The sequence below is a fragment of the Porites lutea genome, chromosome 11 (genome assembly GCF_958299795.1).
Source record: "Porites lutea chromosome 11, jaPorLute2.1, whole genome shotgun sequence".
In the NCBI taxonomy this organism is placed as follows: domain Eukaryota; kingdom Metazoa; phylum Cnidaria; class Anthozoa; order Scleractinia; family Poritidae; genus Porites; species Porites lutea.
The window spans coordinates 7,999,561-8,015,661 of NC_133211.1; the positions used below are offsets into that span (position 1 = coordinate 7,999,561).

General features: G+C 36.6%; 1 pseudogene; it reads left to right on the plus strand.

Annotated features, from left to right (window-relative positions):
- The first annotated feature begins 275 nt into the window (after positions 1-275).
- LOC140951897 (uncharacterized) lies at positions 276-2,873 on the plus strand (annotated as a pseudogene).
- Positions 2,874-16,101: the final 13,228 nt, after the last annotated feature.

Consider the following 16,101-nt stretch of genomic DNA (forward strand, 5'->3'; position numbering starts at 1 on the left):
GAAATCCTCCTTGCTTTTATATTTTTATGCACATTCAATGGTCTCTTAAGAGGAAATAGGGGGTCTATGAACAGGCTAACTTGTGCAGGGGTACAAGATCTTTGAAATCATATCTCTGTATCATACTTTTGTGTACTTTGTAAGGGCCATTGTAAAAAAGTCTAAGGTCGTATTGGTATGAACGTCAATCAATTGATCAATAGTTAATGCTTACATGTTTGAGTACAGACTGTATTTCATTTATCTCATTGGTTAAATGCTGTTGACATGAATATGAAATTTAGTGACAAACCCCATTATTTAATGATTTTATTTAATGTTAATAAGAAATTGGATAATCTAATATTAAAGGCTAGATCTACCACAATGCCTTTCCTTTCACTTTTTCACTGAGGTTTTTCATGCCACTTTTTATTTTTCTTGAACTCCAGAGATAAAGTGTGGTCTATTGAAAGAGAACATACAATGTCCAAGACCAATGCATCAGCAAGAGTGAGCAATCCAACTTTATCAAAGTATGTGAAATGTAAAAAGAAAGAATACAAGTGCAAGTATTGTCAAAAGTGCTTTAGGCAACCATCACATTGCAAGCGGCATGAACTTACCCACACAGGAGAGAAACCTTATCAGTGTACGCACTGCAACAAATGCTTTGGGCAGTCATCACATTGCAAGCGGCATGAACTTACACATACAGGGGTAAAACCTTATCAGTGCAAGCATTGTGATAAGTGTTTTTCACTGCCATCACATTGCAAGCGGCATGAACTTACTCACTCAGGGCTGAAGCTCTATCAGTGCCAGTATTGTGAAAAGGGCTTCATTGATTCAACACATTGAAAGGAGCATGAATGTATCCACACAGGAGTGAAACCTTATCAGTGCAAGCATTGTGATAAGTGCTTTACAGTGTCATTGGATTGCAAGCAACATGAACATACCCACACGGGAGTAAAACCTTATCAGTGCAAGTTTTGTGATAAGTGCTTCAGCTGGTCAGCAAATTGCAAGCGACATGAACAAACCCACACAAAAGTCAAACCTTATCAGTGCAAGTATTGTGAAAGGTGCTTTAGCCAGTCATCAGATTGCAAGCGACATGAATTTACCCATACGGGAGTGAAACCTTATCAGTGCAAGTATTGTAATAAGTGCTTCAGCTGGCCATCAAATTGCAATGAGCATGAACGTATACACACAGGGGTGAGACCTTTTCCGTGCAAGTATTGTAATAAATGCTTAATATCGTCGTCTGATTGCAAGCAACATGAACTTACCCACACAAGAGAGAAACCTTATCAGTGCAAGTACATGTATTGTGATAAATGCTTTTCATCATCATCGGATTGCAATCGACACGAACTTGTCCACAGAGGAGTGAAACCCTATCAGTGCAAGAATTGTGATAAGTGCTTTAGCCGGTCTTCAGATTGCAAGCGACATGAACTTACCCATACAGGAGTGAAGCCCTATCAATGCAAGTATTGTGATAAGTGTTTCAGTTGGCCATCAAATTGCACAGAGCATGAACGTACCCACACAGGAGAGAAACCCTATCAGTGTAAGCACTGTGAAAAGTGCTTTATATCATCATCAGCTTGCAAGCGACATGAACTTACACACACAAGAATGAAAACTTATCACTGCAAGTACTTAGTGTATTCTGTTAAGTGCTACAGCTAGTCATAAAATTTCTATCCTGTGCGCAAATGTTTCCTATTTCCTTTGTGGCTTGAGGAAAAGGAAGCTTTCAAGTTTGAAGCAAAGGAAGTAAGAGACATCTGCATGAAGGTATCAAACTGTTGATGACATGAACTTATCAACACAGGAATGAGACTTTATCAGTGCATGAATTATGAAAAGCACTTTAAATAGTAAGTCATCAGATTGCAAGCAGAATGAACTTACACACAGGTGTGAAACCTGATGAGTAAACGTTGTTAAGTGCCTTACGTATAGGGTTGTCATTGTGGAAGTTACAGGAGGAAATCAACTTATATGAAAAGTTAAAAGTTGGCATAAAAATCACATGATCAGGTCCTTCAAAAGGTACTCCTGTAAATTTCATATAGGTGTGTTCCACCCTGGGTTTTAAACTCTGACTCTTTTTAACCCTGTAAGCCCTAAGAGTGATTAGCTTAAATTTTCTCCTTGTATCAATGCTTTGTAAAGTAAGGTGGTCATGAGAATTACGGACGTGATCACACAAGATGAATTTGCTTGATATTTTATCAACTTCTCCCCACTACCTCTGTAGGAAATGAGAAGGGGCAACAAATGAGATTTCAAATTTTCTTAGGGTTTAAAAGGTTAAGATGAGTCAAAACGAAAATTGATACCAAACCAAACCTGAAAAATGACATCCTATGGAAGGGAAAAACAAGAACAAAGAATTTAAAGGCAACACGTAAACCTCCATTGAGGTGTTTAGATAAAGTTTTTTGGAGACCTTTTCATTTTTCAATCGCCTTGAAAGTAATTTTGTCTTTGTCAGATCACTATTAAAATTTTTACCACTGACAGACTTTAGATTGAAGTTTGTCAAAATGTAGTTTTAAGTTAAATTGATATCACTATGACAACAATGAAAGTTTCAGACATTATTTTATACATCATATAGATTATTTGATGAGGTTTAAAAAGAATCCTGTTGAGCCTTTCCAGAGATATACAAAAAGGCACAAACACTACTTAAGATTCATTTGAGTTATTTAGACCTTTTTGATTAATAAATTTGTCATGATTAATGATTATATAATATTTGAAATTTATTTACTTTTTATTTGAATACAGACATACGGAGTTTTTTTACTTCTCACCGAGCTTAGTTTCTAAACTCTGCACTATAAATTCCTGGTGTTTTCAGTAGCAGGTCTGGAAGTGCAAAATTCGGCTTTTATTGATTTCAAAGTTTTTTGTTTTTTGTTGTCATGGTGATATCAAATTTACTTAAAAGTGCATTTTGACAAACTTCAATTCATATGCAGTCAGTAGTGAAAATTTTACAGCGATTGGACAAGGATAAAATAACTTGTAAGGGATTTAACAATATCGGTATGGCCTCTGAAAAACTGTATCAAAACACCTTAAATCACTCTCTTAATAATATTCTAAGGGATTCAGTTTTGGCAGATGATTTTTTTTTTGTGTAACTGGGTATTTGCATGCTTTAAATAATAAATTGTAGGTACCCTACCTAAGGATCAAACCAGGAACAAAAAGCCAACATGGGCAAATATGATACCCTTGAAGTATCAAGAAGTCCCTAAAAAACCATACCCTTTTGGGCAGCAAATACCCATCTAGCCGGGCTAAGTACCAGTGCATCAGTTGTTTCTTGTGTAATATTCCTTCTCTACATAGTGTTTGTATCCAAAGAAATCTACTAATAATGGTCCAGTCTTGCTAAATTACGTTACATTACTAGTTTGTTCAAAGGCTATTTTACTCTTGAAAATTTGCCTGCCATTGACAAAGCTTACATTGGATTATCTTGTAAACTTACTTCTAACCTCTTTATATATATGATTCTTGTTTTGTTGACGCCATTAAAATTCTAGCGTTTGTTTACCCTAACAAGTAGATGTTGTGGGTGTTTTAATTCGAAAGAAGTTATGCTCACTTCAGGTTTATCTCTGGTTTGCACATTGGAAGGAGTGGACTTTGTAGTTATCGCCAAGGAGCCAGCTTAGCGATGACGCGAGTTTTTATAGTTGCTCTTTTCAGTATCACTATATATCCAACCTCACTTCTCAGAACGGTGACAACCAGTTTCCCTACTTGTCGAATCTGCTACCTCCTAGTTTTCGTTTAATTTGGCCTGGCCCTTCGCATTTGTGCAAAGGTGCAAGCTTTGGACTTTGCCAATAGGTAGCGAACTTTGCATGTAGGAAGCAAACTCGAACGTAGCGAATTTGACAAGCTGCGAAACCAGTGAAAAGCTTCAGGACCCTCTTCAAGCTTACACTGTTAACTTCCGCTTATAATCCCTTCCCCCACCCCAGACGAAGTTGTATAAGCCCAGGCTTATAAACTAGAAGGGCTTATTGCCCCGTTTGAAGCAAGTTTCAAAGCAGTGCTGATGAAAATAATTTTTGAATTTACTCGCTTTTTTAAGCTTCCAAGCTTAAAGAACGTCTTAAAAAAATAAAATTATTTCAATAAAAGCTAGAGGGGTCTTATATATAACCTACTTAAGAACCCGAATAGAACCTGACCTCGCCGATTTTTCAAAGTCCCCGAGCACACACATAAAATTTCAGCCCCTCCTCCCCCTCAACATCTTCATACTCCCTTCTCTATAGTCAATGAACGTTTGGCCTTATCCATGTTGTCTCCATACAGATATTATCAAAAGTAATCGAAAAACAATCCTAAACAGAACGACTAACAACGTTTAAAATAAGTACAAGTATGTTTTTGACTATTGAAAAAACTTTTTAAAACCACCACTTCATGTCAACACACTGTAACTACACTATCACTTCATAACCACATTTGCACGTACACAACTACATCAGTGCAACAACTAAAATCACTTTTACCTCCCAAAATAATTATTTTTTTGTTACTTCATATTAAATTCTACGAGAAACAAGTTTCACTGATTCACAAACTACAACCATTATCTTACCAATTCACGTCCAATATAACACCACGCCTTTCCCTTTTCGCATTTCAACTAAACCCTAAAATATACAACGCTACTGCACTACTCACACATCTCTAATACACATAAAAAAATGTCATACACGCGTTGAACATCGACGCCCAAATATACGCTCCAACAGCGTCTTGTTTGATAAGCAAAGAAATTTGCATGTGATGAACACGATTTTATCGGCCAATCAGAGATGGTTATTTTCGGATTCTTCCAGAGGTTAGTGATCGCCGTCGCTGTACAAAAGGATCGCGGCCTCTGGGAACGAGTTTGGATGGTTTTTGGGTTTAAAAAGTGGCACAGCAGGCTTGACTTTTACTTTATGCTTTCTTTCCTCCCCTCTTTTTTCGCTTTTCTTGCCTCATTTTTTTCTCTTTCTGAGCATCTAGTAGGCTTCATTTTGGTGCGAAATGTTTTTAGGAAAGCTTTTAGAATCTTAGGATTAGATGAAAGAAAAAGTGGGTGGGTGGTGGAACAAGATTTTCATGGAAATTTTCAGGTCAATGTTATATGGTTACAATGTTACATTGGTCTACTGACAGCCTGAGCGGCCTTGACAAGAACACATTTGAACGTAACTCTACAATCTTAGAAAAAAGAAAGCAAAGTGATGCCTTTTCTTTTCATTTACTGCTGATAGAAAAGTAGTTTAAAAAGAGAGGCAAACGGGTGTGGCAAGGACTGGGGAAAGAGGGGTAACGAATTATGAGTGTTTTTCGAACGTTTCAAGACTAAATCAAACCAGAACCTAAATCCTCGCTGATCAGGGCAAATTCATTTTCCTCTGGATTCTCATTAAAACGGTTAAAATATCTTTTCATAAATCAACGTGTAAACGAACATGCAAACGGATTCAATCCGTGCTAAGGTCTTTGTTTAGCTGTTTTCAATCATACAAATTTAGAGTACTTTAGCTCAGTCCTTTTGAAGTCGCATTTTTATAGTTTTTTTCTATTCCTTGATAATGGCGTCATGATGTCGCCGAAACGTTGCAACATTGTCTCCGGCGTTACTTTTTAAATGCTTATTTTTTTGGGTTCCGTTTCTTGGTATAGAATATATGCGTTACCATTCATTGATTATTCTTTGGCATGTGCTTTAAATTCACTGTAAATTGTAAGAGATTGTAACCGCCAAACCTCAACAAAATTAAGAAACTATTTCAGTGAAAAAAATGGTTTTTATGCAGGTCAGTTTTTGGCCTTAATAGTTGCCTTTTGGATTATAAGGCAACTGACACAACGTCTTTGCTTTGAATTACATTTGATACCACATGAATATTCAATTAACCGGGCCTTCGTTGTCACCTTTTCCACGAAGGAAGAACATGGCGACCGAAATCTGTTTAACAATCAGACTTGGGCATGGACTAGAATCCTTCATTTTAATGGTGGATAAAACTGGTAAGAGTTATCGCGTTCACTATGGTGTAAGAACATTTACGCTTTACACAGGGAAAAGAACTTGGACAAAAGAACATTTCTTTGGTTTAAACACGTGGAAGTTTACCGAACGTATGTCGTGGTATTTAGTTGATGTTTATGTCTTCTTGACAGGTAAATGCTATGTAGTTTTAATTTTACTTGATAAAAGTAGACATTTTGATACAATTATGGGGCAAAAACTTTACAGTGAGGCATATTTCTTGATATTTCTCTCTAACATTTCTTGATGAGCAAATCAAGCGCGAACGCGCGAGTGTCCCACGTTCTCGCTCCGCGAGTGGCCTTTGCTTACTCGCTAGAGAATATTCAGAAAGGTAATCTTTCGAATTTTCACTTGAAAAAACGTTTTTGCAGAGAAATAAAAAGTGACATGTCAAGTTAACCTGGAAAAGATAAATTTCCTTACTTCTTTAGGGTTTTAAATTTATCATGCATAAGACTAAGGAGTCAATAAATACGCTCCTATTGGTACATGATAAATGAGAGCCAATCACCTGGAATGTGCATTTCCTTTAGTTTTGAACCGGCGGTCCTTCCTTCATCCCTTTTTCTTTCCCCAAATTCCTAGCCTGCGTAGCGAGCGTTTCCAGTCGAGTTATAGCGCGAAATTTGCAGGCTACCAAATTCCCTCCCTTCCTATCCCCTTTCGGCGCCTGCCACGAATGGGTCAGCGGACTTTTTACCTAGTGAGCGGTCGCTAAGCCTTACAAAACAAGATGGCGGGAAGATCTACTTACCCTGGGGTTTTATGTCACTTCAGTTTCGTTTACGGACTTTTCCTCGACATATGATCGACCGACTGAACTGATGTCTTGAGCTTCACAATCATCCTGTTGGGCAGGGCTCAGAGGTAAGTGATTAAGACGAGATAACTTTCCAGGAATTCCCCCGGGAGGCACAGGTCAACAGGCTTAAACCTCGTCCAGTGTCAAAGTCCGTGTGATCCTACGGTGTAATTCTGTGGAGTTTACAAAATTAATTTTCAAATATTCACTATAATGATCATAGGTCACCTTTTTAGATCTCTAAATTATTTTAAAGTTATGTGATAGGTCAGAGAATGATTTCTCATGCACTCCAGGTAAATGAATTGTGGATATCATTCATTTTTCTCATTTCAATTTTTGCAAATGAAGTTTGGGCTCGTGAGTTGGAGAACACTTCAAGAAAACACAGAACAGAGCGTGTTAACTAATATTGTCACAAAGTAAGAAAATACGGTTGTACAGAATATCATCTAAAAGAAACACAAACCAGTGCATGCTAGGTTATATTATCACAAAGTAACACAAAACAGAGAACGCTCTTTTGTGAGATTTCAAGTAAACAAAGAACAGTGTGTACAGATTAATGTCATCTCAAATTAACTGAGATTTTTAAAAACGTTTTCCACAATGCATCTAAACACACTATTTTCGTTTCTTTTTAGGGGATGAAGTGGAGTAGGGTGGAGGATGGTAAACACTGGAGAGAAACTATCTTAACTGGATCAGATTTTCTTATAAATGGGTGAGTCAACTCTGTTTGTATTGTTGTTTTACTCTATGAGTGACTGTGAACGCGTTTGCGCCAAGTCATTTTAATTACGTGTACGTGGCTCATATTGAAAGTCCAGTCTGCCTTTAATGGAAAAGTTTTACTGTTAAAAAAGCTGGAGGTAGCTAGTTCACCAGATCATAATCAGAAGCCAAACTTCCTGAGGGGATTTTGGCAGGGATCTTGGCCAGAATCTTGGCAGGGACCAGTCATTTTGTTACAAATAACATGTAGTCGTGGTGAGTCATGGGACTCGGTCCTGGGACTCATTTCAATGTTAAAAATCATGAGTCCAAGTTAAGCACCAACGAGTCCCATTGAAAAAAAAAACCAGTGAATCCGAAATTGAAAATGCTTGGACCTTTACATGTATAGTGAAATTAAATATACATGTAGTCCTAAAAGGCCAATATAAATATGCATTTCATATTGTTATGCATTACATGTTTATTATATGAACAGGATATTTCTACAAAGATACATGGATAGATAGATTGCTCTTCATGTCCTATAGGATGCATGCTATGAATTATATTTCAATTTTTAAGGTTTTTTTGTGTCAGGGTTTCAGGATGCAAAGGTAAAAAAAATATCTGAGGGACCTTTGCGTGGATCTTATCAGGAATCTCAACTGAGACTCTGTACAAGGATCTTTGTGGGAATCTTGACAAAATTCCTGGTGCGGGACTTCGCCAAAGTCTTGGGGAAAATATTTTTGGCAACCTTGCCATTATTTGTAGCAGGGATCTTGGCGAGAATCTTGGCGGGGACTCTTTGTGTGGATCTTGGCAAGAATCTCGACTGGGATTCCCTCATAATCATAATCATTAGGCGTAAAGGGTATATTGTTGCTTTGGCTACCTTCTTATAACATTACAAGCCCCTGCATTCTGGAAGTTATTATTATTCCGCAGCATCTCATCCAGTTGAGTATCCATCATTGTTAGTAATACTTTTGCAGTCAACTAATGCAGGGTTCATAAAGCACTTAATTAAAATCATGTTTAAACCCCCCTGGAGTTTGAGTCGATAAATTTGAAACACTTCTGACTTTCACTTTCAATTTTGCATAAATTATCAAAAATTATGTTAAGCGGGAAATCTACCTATGGTTCGCAGGAAACAAAACTTCTATAATGGCACAAGACAAATGTTTTGAGAGTTGAAGATGTGTTTATGAACTATTCACCAAGCGACGAAAGGAGATCTTAATGGCTTGGTAGCCCATGCACATGTAATTGTAATTTTGTCAATCCAGGTTGGGTTTTTATTCGCTCTAAAGTGCATGTCTGGCACACTTCTCAATACTTTCACAATATGTTGTGATAGGTGAGTAGACTCAAGACTTACAGCCGTAGTATCGCCAAGCCATTCTTATTTGTATGCCGTATGTTCTTTGTCTGAAAATTCTAGCAAACAAACATATCAAATAAAACTGAATAGAAGATGAAATTGTCTTCCTTAACGCAGCCAGATTATATTCTGCAGGACGGCGGCACAATTCAATGTGTCTTTCAGGTCAGCACTAATTTATACATGAAGAAATTGCAATCTCCCTATTTTTGCTTAAGCTTTCTTGGATTAAACTTTCATAAAAACAAAACATCACAGACATTCTCCTGCATTCGCTGAGCAACCATGAATAACATACTATTGAATTCAAGGAAAACCAAGGATATGTGGATCTAGTGAGCCTGACCTTGTACAAATGAATGATTGGTGTTTGGAGAGGGTATCCAAGTTTAAGCTACTGGGGGTATGGCAACAAGACAATCTACATGTATGTTGGAATTACCATGTTGAACAGACAGTAAAGAAAGCTAGCAAGAGATTTTATTGCACTAATGCCTTTGTGCTAATGCTTTTAGTTTGCAACTCACCCAGGTATAAACTTACAGCCACAGACACAAAAAAACAGCCGTCTTTCCTTTTGACCGAAATATTGTCGCTAGAAATCGTATGTGATTCACAGAATCTGTTATACATGTTTTCATAGAATCTGTAATATAAATGCCATGCTATTAAGGGTTTCATTTATGGCATTTGTGTCATGGTCAATACTCAGGTATTGATCATACATTTTGACCGCATCTTCATTAGGTGCAATTATTGATTTACTGAATTTTAATTATTTTTACCACCATGGTTGTCCGTGATTGGTGTATTTTGAACCACGCCCATTGTTTTTAATCCAAAGCATTGTTGGCATTATAAGAGGACGAAACTGTTCCCTCGGCGGTTCGTTGTGGTAGTCAATGGCTGCTATGTTGTAGGCATCCATGCTTCAGAAATCTCAATTCCACTGTCTTTATTGATGTGGTTAGGGTGACGTCTTATGTGAATAGCCTTTTTAACTTTACAAGAGTACCAGTGTTATTAGTGTGTTCAGAAAGAAACTTAAAAATCTGCTAAAGTTTGAGTTTGTGCAAGCGGTATATATCCCTATGGTGCATCTTAATCTGTTCATGCATGCACTTCCTAGTGTTTCACTATTTCGTTATTTTTGTATCACGCCATATTAGTCCTCATTCATTTTTTTTTCAGTTGTTTTCAAATGAGATGTGTCACAAAAAGAAGGATTTTATGAAACAATTTAATTTACAGGTTTCATGCTTTGAACCTAAGAGTAGAAATGTTTTTCCAATTTCCATTCTTTCTTTTTTTTCCTACTACATGTGGCAAGAACTTAGCAGTTATTCTATTTTATTGCCATAAATAAAAATAAATGGTCAACATTTTTAAAACTTTTAAAGAAATCAGGGCACAAAAATGGTGATCTGTTTTTTAATTAAACATTCATTTACAAGCAAACTCTTTTTAGCATCCTGATCTGATTTTACAGGATTTTTAGAGTACATCTTACAAATACTGATAGGATCCCCATAGGATCTTACAGGACTTTTAGAGTACATCTTACAGGATCCTGATAGGATCTTACAGAATTTTTAGAGTATATCTTACAGGATCCTGAAAGGATCGTACAGGATTTTTAGAGTATATCTTACAGGATCCTGATAGGATCTTACAGAATTTTTTAGAGTATATCTTACAGGATCCTGATAGGATCTTACAGGATTTTTAGAGTACATCTTACAGGATCCTGATAGGATCTTACAGGATTTTTAGAGTATATCTTACAGGATCCTGATACGATCTTACAGGATTTTTAGAGTATATCTTACAAGATCCTGATAGGATCTTACAGGATTTTTAGAGTTCATCTTACAGGATCCTGATAGGATCTTACAGGATTTTTAGAGTACATCTTACAGGATCCTGATAGGATCTAACAGGATTTTTAGAGTATATCTTACAGGATCCTGATAGGATCTTACAGAATTTTTTAGAGTATATCTTATAGGATCCTGATAGGATCTTACAGGATTTTTAGAGTATATCTTACAGGATCCTGATAGGATCTAACAGGATTTTTAGAGTATATCTTACAGGATCCTGATAGGAGTCTTGCAGGATTTTTAGAGTACATTTTGCAGGATCCTGATAGGATCTTACAGGATTTTAAAGTATGTCTTACAGGATCCTGATAAGATCTTACAGGATTTTTAGAGTATATCTTACAGGATCCTGATAGGATCTTACAGAATTTTTTAGAGTATATCTTACAGGATCCTGATAGGATCTTACAGGATTTTTAGAGTATATCTCACAGGATCCTGATAGGATCTTACATGATTTTTAGAGTATATCTTACAGGATTTTTAGAGTATATCTTACAGTATCCCAATACCATCTTACAGGATTTTTCGAGTATATTTTACAGGATCCTGATAGGAGTCTTCCAGGATTTTTAGAGTATATCTTACAGGATCCTTATAGGAGTCTTGCAGGATTTTTAGAGTACATTTTTTACAGGATCCTAATAGGATCGTACAGGATTTTTAGAGTATGTCTTACAGGATCCTGATAAGATCTTACAGGATTTTTAGAGTACATCTTTCAGGATACTGATGGGATCTTGCAGAATTTTTAGAGTATATCTTACAGGATCCTGATAGGATCTTACAGGATTTTTAGATTATATCTTGCAGGATCCTGATAGGATCTTGCAGCATTTTTAGAGTATATCTTAGAGGATCCTGATAGGATCTTATATGATTTTTAGAGTACATCTTAAAGGATCCTGATAGGATCTTACAGGATTTTTAGAGTATATCTTACAGGATCCTGATGGGATCTTACAGGATTTTTAGAGTACATCTTACCGGATCCTGATAGGATCTTAGAGGATTTTTAGAGTATATCTTACAGGATCCTGATAGGATCTTACAGGATTTTTAGAGTATATCTTATAGGATCGTAATAGGATCTTACAGGATTTTTAGAGTACATCTTACAGGATCCTGATAGGATCTTACAGGATTTTTAGAGTATATCTGACAGGATCCTGATAGGATCTTACAGGATTTTTAGAGTACATCGTACAGGATCCTGATAGGATCTTACAGGATTTTTAGAGTATATCTTATAGGATCCTAATAGGATCTTACAGGATTTTTAGAGTACATCTTACAGGATCCTAATAGGATCTTACAGGATTTTTAGAGTATATCTTACAGGATCCTTATAGGAGTCTTGCAGGATTTTTAGAGTACATTTTACAGGATCCTGATAGGATCGTACAGGATTTTTAGAGTATGTCTTACAGGATCCTGATAAGATCTTACAGGATTTTTAGAGTATATCTTACAGGATCCCAATAGAATCTGGCAGGATTTTAAGAGTATATCTTACAGGATCCTGATAGGATCTTACATGATTTTTAGATTATATCTTACAGGATCCTGATAGGATCTTGCAGCATTTTTAGAGTATATCTTAGAGGATCCTGATAGGATCTTATATGATTTTTAGAGTACATCTTAAAGGATCCTGATAGGATCTTACAGGATTTTTAGAGTATATCTTACAGGATCCTGATGGGATCTTACAGGATTTTTAGAGTACATCTTACCGGATCCTGATAGGATCTTACAGGATTTTTAGAGTATATCTTACAGGATCTCAATAGGATCTCACAGGATTTTTATAGTACGTCTTACAGGATCATGATAGGATCTTACAGGATTTTTAGAGTACTTTTTACAGGATTCTGATGGGATCTTACAGGATTTTGAGAGTACTTCTTACAGGATACTGATGGGATCTTGCAGAATTTTTAGAGTATATCTTACAGGATCCTTATAGGATCTTACAGGATTCTGATAGGATCTTACAGGATTTTGAGAGTACTTCTTACAGGATACTGATGGGATCTTACAGGATTTTGAGAGTACTTCTTACAGGATACTGATGGGATCTTGCAGAATTTTTAGAGTATATCTTACAGGATCCTTATAGGATCTTACAGGATTTTTAGAGTACATTTTACAAAGTCCCAGATGCAATGCTAAAATTCTGGTGAACTTGTATTTAAATTCCAAGCCTAGAACTCGGAGGGTTGTGAGTTCGATTCTTACCTGGAGCTTGGAAAATTTTTTGTGCTTTCTAATGTTTGAATTCTCCTTCTTCTTTCATACATTGTAGTGTAATCTCATCTCAAAGTAACAAGTGAAATTTTGGAAAATGTTTGCCTCAATGCATCTAAACACACTATTTTTGTCTTTGTTTAGGGGAATAACAGGGATGAAACAAAGAATTGTGGAGGATGGCAAACTCCTGAGAGAAACTCTCCTAACTGGATTACGTTCTTTTGTAAATGGGTTAGTTGACTCTGTTTGTATTGTTGTTTTATTCTTTGAACAACTGTGAACATGCGCACCCTAAGGCATTTTAATTACATGGCTCATATTGAAACTCCAGTCTGCCTCTAATGGAAAAATTTCACTGTTAAAGTGCCCATCACCTAAAATTTTTTATTTTCTTATCTGAAACTACACTTTGTTAAAATAACTTCTGCGAAAAAATTTTGTGATTTGAACCAAAGACGATTTTTTTAGAATTTTTTAAAACGTTCAAATTTGCCGCCATTTTGGCACACCATTCGTCTTAGTCTTCTCTCTGAGTGTGACGTTTACGTGACGTACTTTAAGGAACATGTGACCTTATCGACAGGAAAACATTAAGAGTTCTGATAGGTTTTTCTTTTTCAGAAAAACTGTCTTCTTGCGAAGACATTGTGATTCAATCCTTACCTTGTAATTGATATTTTTTGTGTACAGCCGGTGAAGGCAAGGTAATGCGAGTTCCTTAATTTACGTCATATGTGAGCCTGGTAGTTTGCCTGATCAGCGGCGCGGGTGTACCGCAAAAATGTAGACTTAAAAAATTGGTAAAAACATCACGTTTTGTTCAAACCGGAAAATTTTTTCGCAGAAGTTATTTTAATAAGGTATAGTTTCAGATAAGGAAATATAAAATTTTAGGTGATGGGCACTTTAAGGAAGTTGTAGCAAGTTCACCAGATCATAATAAGAAGCTAAACTTCCTGAGGGGAATCCTGCAGAGATCTTGGCCAGAATCTTGACAGGGATCCACCCTTTGTGTGGATCTTGGCAGGAATCTTGACTGGGATTCGTTACAAGGATTCATAGTGGAAATTATGATAGAAATCCCGGAGGGGAACCTCACCTCTCTGTGGGAATCTTGCCAAAAATTCCAGCAGGTATCTTCGCTTTATCTACCAGCCATATTTCTAAATTTGTTTTTGACTAGGTAACTCAGAGTGTCAATAAACCCAGATATAAATTCCTGTTAGAAGAGTAAAACATTCGATGTCTCAAGAAAGAACACCTACATGTAAATTAGGAGGAAACTTTATCATGTAAACGTATTTTCCTTTTTTAAGCGAAGAAATAGCTTAGTTAATTTGAATGTGTTGGTGTTGTGAAACAAGAAAGTTCTATGCTTAATTTGCAAGCTATTCCTAGTACCATACAAACATCTGTACAAAATTAACTGAGCTATTCATTTCTCTGCTGGCTTCTTAACTAGTAAAATTGTGTTCTAATTTTTAGGCTTTTTTTCTGGAGGCATTGATCTGTCTTCTGCATTGGTGGGAATTTAAGTCAAGAATGTTTATTTTTAATGGAGGTTTTCTCTGTGTTCAGTTTGAGGCACTCCATTCAGCCCTATCTTAATGCATTTCAAGAAAACTCCAGTCACTGTCTTTCTGAAAGTTTTCTGAATAATTTTGATTGACGAGGGGAAGCTGAAATTTCCAGTATCCTTCTTAGAAAAAGTTAATTGTATCACCTTAACACAGCTTTTGTCTCCATTTAAAGGAATATCAGGATTGGAATGGAATGGAAAAATTGGAGGATGATAAACCCCAGAAGGAAAGTAAGTTGGTGACATTTGCATTGTATTTGTTTCATCTTGCCTATACTCTATAGCATTAAAAGCTGCTTTGCAGTCTGATGCTGTCGCATAATCATAATTATGTCACATGTAAAAACTAAATTCACTGTCTTTTTTCCTGGCACTTATGTAGAGAAAGTGACAGAAAGAAACTGGAGCACATTTAATGGGGCTTAGTCATGGCTTTCAGGCTCATTTCGTTAATAATGCCAATTACAGCACTCTTATAATATTATTCACTATGGAACTTCTAAAATTGCTTGTGAATGACAAGACCTCCCCCCTACAACTGAAGAAGAGCTGACTTTGTTCATCCTGGTTTTTTCATTTTTCACCATTGGAAAGCACTGCCCTCACTACACAGGACCTAAACTTTTCGAAGCAATTTCTTCTTTGGGGCCTGGAATATTCTAAAGATTGTTGAGATACTGAGTGCTAACTGTTAAAAGTAGCTATTGATTTCAAGAGTATCAAATCTACTGAGGGGGTAGTGGATGGGTTAGAAAAACCCAACCTTGGTACAATGGCCACCCATGACAGCCAATCATACCTAAAAATAGGGGACTATTATATTGTCTAGCAAGAGACCAAATTCACCAAGTTGTACAATGCCCTTGTGGTCTTATTTTCCCTCTATTTTTCAAAACAATAGACTTGAAATGTCTGACATTGAAGTGTTGAAATCAGATTGCTGTTGGTCATAGAGAGGCAAGCTGGGGTTCATATCAGTAGGTGAGTAATTGATTATCTTTGTTGTCAGAAAATAATCCCTTATTTTTGTCCAGTTTCGAATTTGTCACTGCCATTAAATAGTAGGACTAAAGACTCATTTATACATAGCCTGCGAGTAAGCTCTCCTATCTGGGTGAGCTGTGCGAGAAGGCACAAGCGAGCGGCGAAGCCATCAGGGGCCGAGGAAAAGAGAGCTTGCAACAATGTCTCATAAATTTTCATTTGTACTTCGCCCAGACAAAGGGAAATACCACTGGATGAAAAATGACATTCCGGAAATCAAAGTTGATTGATAACAGGCCTGGCTGGCATCCCCTAAATTTTGTGCCAGAAGTAGAAACACAATGCTCTTATCGCAAAAACCCATGTTGTGTCACACTCTGAAATAGAAGACCTGCATAGGAAGAAAAT